This window comes from Adiantum capillus-veneris, chromosome 2 (assembly GCF_014529385.1).
Source record: "Adiantum capillus-veneris isolate H3 chromosome 2, ASM1452938v2, whole genome shotgun sequence".
In the NCBI taxonomy this organism is placed as follows: Eukaryota; Viridiplantae; Streptophyta; class Polypodiopsida; order Polypodiales; family Pteridaceae; genus Adiantum; species Adiantum capillus-veneris.
This window is the reverse complement of record NC_140932.1, coordinates 157,678,424-157,684,423: the sequence shown is the minus strand read 5'-3', so window position 1 is coordinate 157,684,423 and position 6,000 is coordinate 157,678,424.

Sequence of the window (6,000 nt, the reverse complement as noted above, 5' to 3'; positions counted from 1 at the left end):
TTTCCTCCGACCATTGCTTTTTCCATAGCTTGTTAAGGGGGCTAGACCAATTCTTTATTTGCATCATTGTCTGATAAATGATTTTAGTATGGGGTTACCACAAGAGATTGCTTCCGGGCCATTTCTAGGCATTCCAGTCCAACTCCGCGAATCACAGATTGGCATCACTAGATTGTCTATACTAAGTATGGTTATAGAGTGTATCTTGAACGATATAAGTGACATGGAGTAGGCAATAATTTTATGATGCATACTCCTCAACTCAAATAGATTGGATTCTGAATCATGAAATGTTACTTGAAATCAATCCTATTATTGCATTAAAGAGCAAAGTTGATAGAGATAGTGATCACAAAGACTTTGTGTAACTAGACATGCCCATGCCTCCATATGCCAGATTGATTGATGCATGTGGTATTGATAGTTCGTGTTAGTGCCTAGTATGCTATGATTTTTGTTTGCACTAGAAACCACCCACTAATTTTCATTAGTCATTCTAGAAAAAAAAATGATCAATCAAATAGAGTTCTCATCTCAAAAAAAATGCCATAATTGATCTATGAAAATTTTTATGCCGGTTAGACTTTTTTTGGACAAGTTATTATATAAGTGGCTATAAGTAAAAACGTGTATAGCATTTTGAATTTTTATGGATTTGTCGTAAACTTATTTATATTGTATAACATCAACATGCATTGTTGGCCAGGTTTGAATGAATGCACGTGCTATAGGTGGTCTTTGGAAGGTGGACCCCCTTCCAAATTTTGTATACCACTAAGGTAGCAGTTATACATTTTTAAGTAAACAAAGCTTCAAAAAAATGTCTAATTTTATATGGTTGTACTATTGCCTTACCATTATGGCATCCGTACAAGTTAACCTCTTTTTAAGATAACACCACTTGGAAACCCAAAAAGACAACAAAGTTGTGAAGATCTTTGAAAATCAATTGAGAACTAGCAATATATTTTTAAATACACATTCTTTACTTGATATGTTCTATTGAGACCCTGTCCATGCATATTTACAATCTCTCTTACTCATCAATTGCTTTCTTTTGTTTAGTATTTGAAAAATGAAAAAAAGGTTAGATAAGACTTGAAGGATCCTCCACTCCAAATTAAGGAGAGGGTGAGTCATTAGCACATAGGTGGGCCACAAAAACCATACAATCTTATAACTTCCATATCTCTCTCTCTCTCTCTCTCTCTCTCTCTCTCTCTCTCTATATATATATATATATATATATATATATATATATATATATATATATATATATATATATATATATATATATATATATATATATATATATATATATATATATATATATACCTCCACTCCAAATTAAGGAGAGGGTGAGTCATTAGCACATAGGTGGGCCACAAAAACCATACAACCTTATAACTTCCATATCTCTCTCTCTATCTCTCGAGAGAGAGAGAGAGAGAGAGAGAGAGAGAGAGAGAGAGATAGAGAGAGAGATATGGAAGTTATAAGGTTGTATGGTTTTTGTGGCCCACCTATGTGCTAATGACTCACCCTCTCCTTAATTTGGAGTGGAGGTATATATATATATATATATATATATATATATATATATATATATATATATATATATATATATATATATATATATATATATATATATATATATATATATATAGAGAGAGAGAGAGAGAGAGTATGTGTGTGTGTGTATGTATGTATGTATATATCAAACCCTAAACCTACATACATACACACACACACATAATCTCTCTCTCTCTCTCTCTCTCTCTCTCTCTCTCTCTCTCTCTCTCTCTCTCTCTATATATATATATATATATATATATATAGGGTTTGATGTAGCAATGTCTTATTCACAAACTAGCAAAACATAATTTTTTCACTACAAGAGGTTATGTGCACTTGTGACGGCTGTAGCGACTAAAATACAATGGGTTTTTTTATCTCCGACTTCGCTAAAAGCATCGCAACAGGAACGTCGCTATAAGAGTCTCTATAAGCCGTGCTATATGTGTTGCTATATGCATCTCTATATAGCCACGCATACAATTCCAATTTAGTGATGGTCATAGAGACGTTGCAGAACATTATATAGAGATGACTATAGCGACACCCAAGAATTAAAAAAAATTGGTTGGCAGGGCAATGGATAATGCCTTGCCACCCATCAACCATATTGAACATTGTTTCCAGAATAAAGATGCAAAAGTGACAAAAGTATTTCGACGAATGCGAATTGACAAAAGTAATACAATGATAAAATTATACACATGATAGGAAAAATCACTTGATTGTTAAGCTTTGACCAAAATGTAATAGTTACAACACAATTTTCATTATTAAGAAAATATATTGTTGACCAATAGTTACAAAAATGACGTACACACGTCATCTCATTATACATGCTATGACAAAAGAAAACTAGTGCTATCTGGCTACAACTAGATTAATGTCATCTAATCAGACGTCTCATGGTGTCCGAGCGGCGTATCTGTTGGATTCTGCACAAAAAAAAAACGATAAGACTTTCTATAAGTATAAAAATATAATTACAAAACAATCTATTTTTAGCTTATCATTAACATAAAACAAATGTAAGAGAGTAAAGTTAAATACTAACCATGCCGGAGTGAGAACTGAGAATGTCCATAAGGGCGTTTATGCCCACATACTGGTGCTTGTACGATGTTGAGGTCACGTCCTGTCTCATCGACCACTGTTCAAAATATACAAAGAATATGTTATGTTAGAATTTAAAAGTACAATTATCCATAACTACCAAACCTAAAGGGTGATGCAAAAACACTTACAAAGTCGGCCTTAAATGATGCCCACCCATCGCTCCCCAAGTGGTGCGAGCTCCCTGCCTCTACTGGCGCTTTGGCTACCTCCTTCTGTTGCTTCCACTTGTCAGGATTCTCACGTGCTGCTCGCTTTGCATTCTTCCAATCTTCTTTAGCCAGCCAATCTGGCATGTTCCACCCATGCTTTATTTCTTTTTGCACTTAAAACGCTTGTGCTTGCAGTATTCGCTCATCTTGACTTGACACGGGAAACTCGTCATGCACCATGCTGGTGACTTTGTCTTTTAATTCATTTGGCACTTCATGCTTGTGTAAAACACTTTTTGTCGATCCGTTCCACCCTAAAATGTCAAATTTACACCATGCTACTGTGTATGACTTATACTACAACGAGCAAAGATTTTGAGTGGCTATCCAAACATCTAGAAAACCACGAGTTGTACATTGCAAACTTACTTGGTCGCGCAACCCCAAGAGTACTTCCACTCCTCCTCGGTCACTTGTTCGCCACACTGTTGTGCACTTTTCAATTGGTTGTGCAATTATCTTAAGCTCATGGCTCTCAAGACCCGTTAGATAATGCATCGGTGGTCGTCTCCCCATCTCCACTAGATTTGTGCCCTTTGTCGCTCTTGCTTTGCATCCTCGTATTGTGAAATCTACTTTTGCATCACTGGATTCTGAAGCATCCAAAATCAATTGATTTTAATCTCTAGATCTTCCGTCATTTTTTTCTCAACACCAAGATTTCACATGACAATCCCAGATATGCGCTCATCATCTATGGTTTGCCATTGGGAATGTGGTTTGCATGATCACCCTCCACTGTCAAAGGCTACATCATGTGGCCTCGCATATGCTGCTTGATCGAAGCACTTGCGAACACATCTATTGTGTTGCAAGATTGCTACCTGTTGGCCAGCGTCAGAGTCCGACGAGTTGTATTGGCAACAACTCGATCTATAATAGATGGGTCAAAATCACCAAATTCGTGAAACCATGCTGCAAAGAAACACGTCTTGTCCATCACACAGCATGTTTGCATTGATACAAGGACATAAGATCCTTGTTGAGAGATAGGCATTTCGGTTGCACGACAAAACCTTATAACTTGAACATAAATTTAATTTTCTATTGGCATCGCCCGTCTCTTATCTCTCTCTCTCTCTCATAATAATCAATATCTAATTCTCCTAAATAATTTTCTCATATTAAACTGATCATTTAATGTGGGGAAGTGCCATGGGAGAAAAAGCTAGAATATTGGTTAAGCTAGCAGACCGGCCACAATAGGGATCCAAAGGAGGGAAAATAGGGATCCAAAGGGGGGGCCATCTGCGAAAGAGCCATGTGCAACAATGGGCTAAAAAGACCCTAAGGTTCAGCCCATTAAGACTTCCAAAATGCTAAGGTTCCAAAATTCAAAGGTTGTGTCCAAAGGTCAACCCTAGGGGAAATTGGATGCTTTGTGTGTAACTAAAAAGTCTTTGCATATCCCTACATGGGAGGGGGCGAGCCCTTCTTCTAGGGGATGAGAGAGAAAGTCACACACACACACACACACAGGCTCCCTTTACACAAAGGGAATTAGGGACACATGTCAGCTCCCTAGCCCAGATGCCCACAAGGTGTGCCCAATTCCTATTGGATGGCCTTGGAGGTGGACCAATGAGAATTAGGCTAGAGTAAATCTAGTTTAATTAATTTAAAAACACTTAATAAAAGAACCAATGAGAATTAAGTCTCCTAGAAGACTATTGGACAGTCTCCCAAGGGGTCCAATGAGCATTCAGGAGCCCAATGGCTTGCCTGATTCCTATTGGCCACGAGGCAAAGGGGTCCAATGAGAGTTTAGTTTAATTATTAAATTACCTAAAGCTCTCACAAAAGGGGAAAGGGGGACACATGTCAGAAGGCTATCAGTTATGCTGCTTGATAGCCATTAGCTTGACTTGGGGAGGTCCAATGGGGAGCCTACAAGAGCAAATAGCAAGAGGGGTCGCCCAAGAGAGAGAGGGGGCTGATTTTTGCAAGGCATTATCACACACACACTCACACAATCCCAAATGTGAAGAAAGAAGCCTACATCGACACACTCTTGGCTTGTGGATGCAAATCCAACCAAGAGCCAAGCTTCAATGCATGCTCATCTCCTCTACCAAGATAATCACTAAGCTAAATCTATGCTAATATGAGTGATTATGTGAGGAGATGTACATCTTTCTCGTAAGATACTCCTTCTTCCTCTCAATCTACTCTCATGCCCTGCTAGTTCTCACCATCTTCGAAGGTGTGTGAGGTCTTGGGTCTGAGAACGGGGATAATTAAAGTTGTGTTTACTAAGTGTTTTGCTTAGTGCATGAAGCTTTCATCTTCATTGCACTAGCTAGTCTTGAAGGAACACAAAGAATTGTATTGTACAATGTCTCTCTTGATGGGAGAAACCATAATACAAAGCCTTTTGGAGGGGGGACCAGCTCCATGCAAATCCGATCCTCAATTGTTGTCAATAGCTTAATTTCTCTCTCTTTTGAAATTATAGTTGATGCTATCTAACTAGGTGTTATGCTTTTTGTTGCTCTCTCCACCCAAGCACTCTTGTAATTCTCATTAGGAATCTATTCTAATGAAATGCCCACTATGTTCATGCTAATTTCCGCTACACATAAGTTTTTAGACCATTAAATGTTACACACTCTCTCTCAATCTCCCTCACAGTCAACAAACCATAGATCACATTGTAAACTACCTCAAATTCTCTAGGCATGTCCGATCCCCCCACACCACGGTCTAGAGGTGTACGGAGATCAGAACCACCGGGTTATAATCTTGTCTTTATTGATCAATGCCTATATTTGTGGGTACGAGAAGTCTACACACCCACTTCTACATATGACAATGCATGTAGTGGACAAAACCCCTTTGCCTCTTGTTCAGCTGTAGCAATTCACATCAGCTTAACATCTCTTCACAGCAGCTCCTCGAACAAGGTTCGAGGGATTACTATGCACATTACATGTCTGCCTCCATTCTGAGTATCATGTCGTTAAAAGCTTTCCAAATTAATGCCCCATCCGTGGAGAGGAAGAGAGGGATTATCATAAACCTAACTCTAAATTTAAACCATAATCGTAAAGATAAACTTTAATATAAAAACTAAATCCAAAATCTAATCTTAAATCTAACC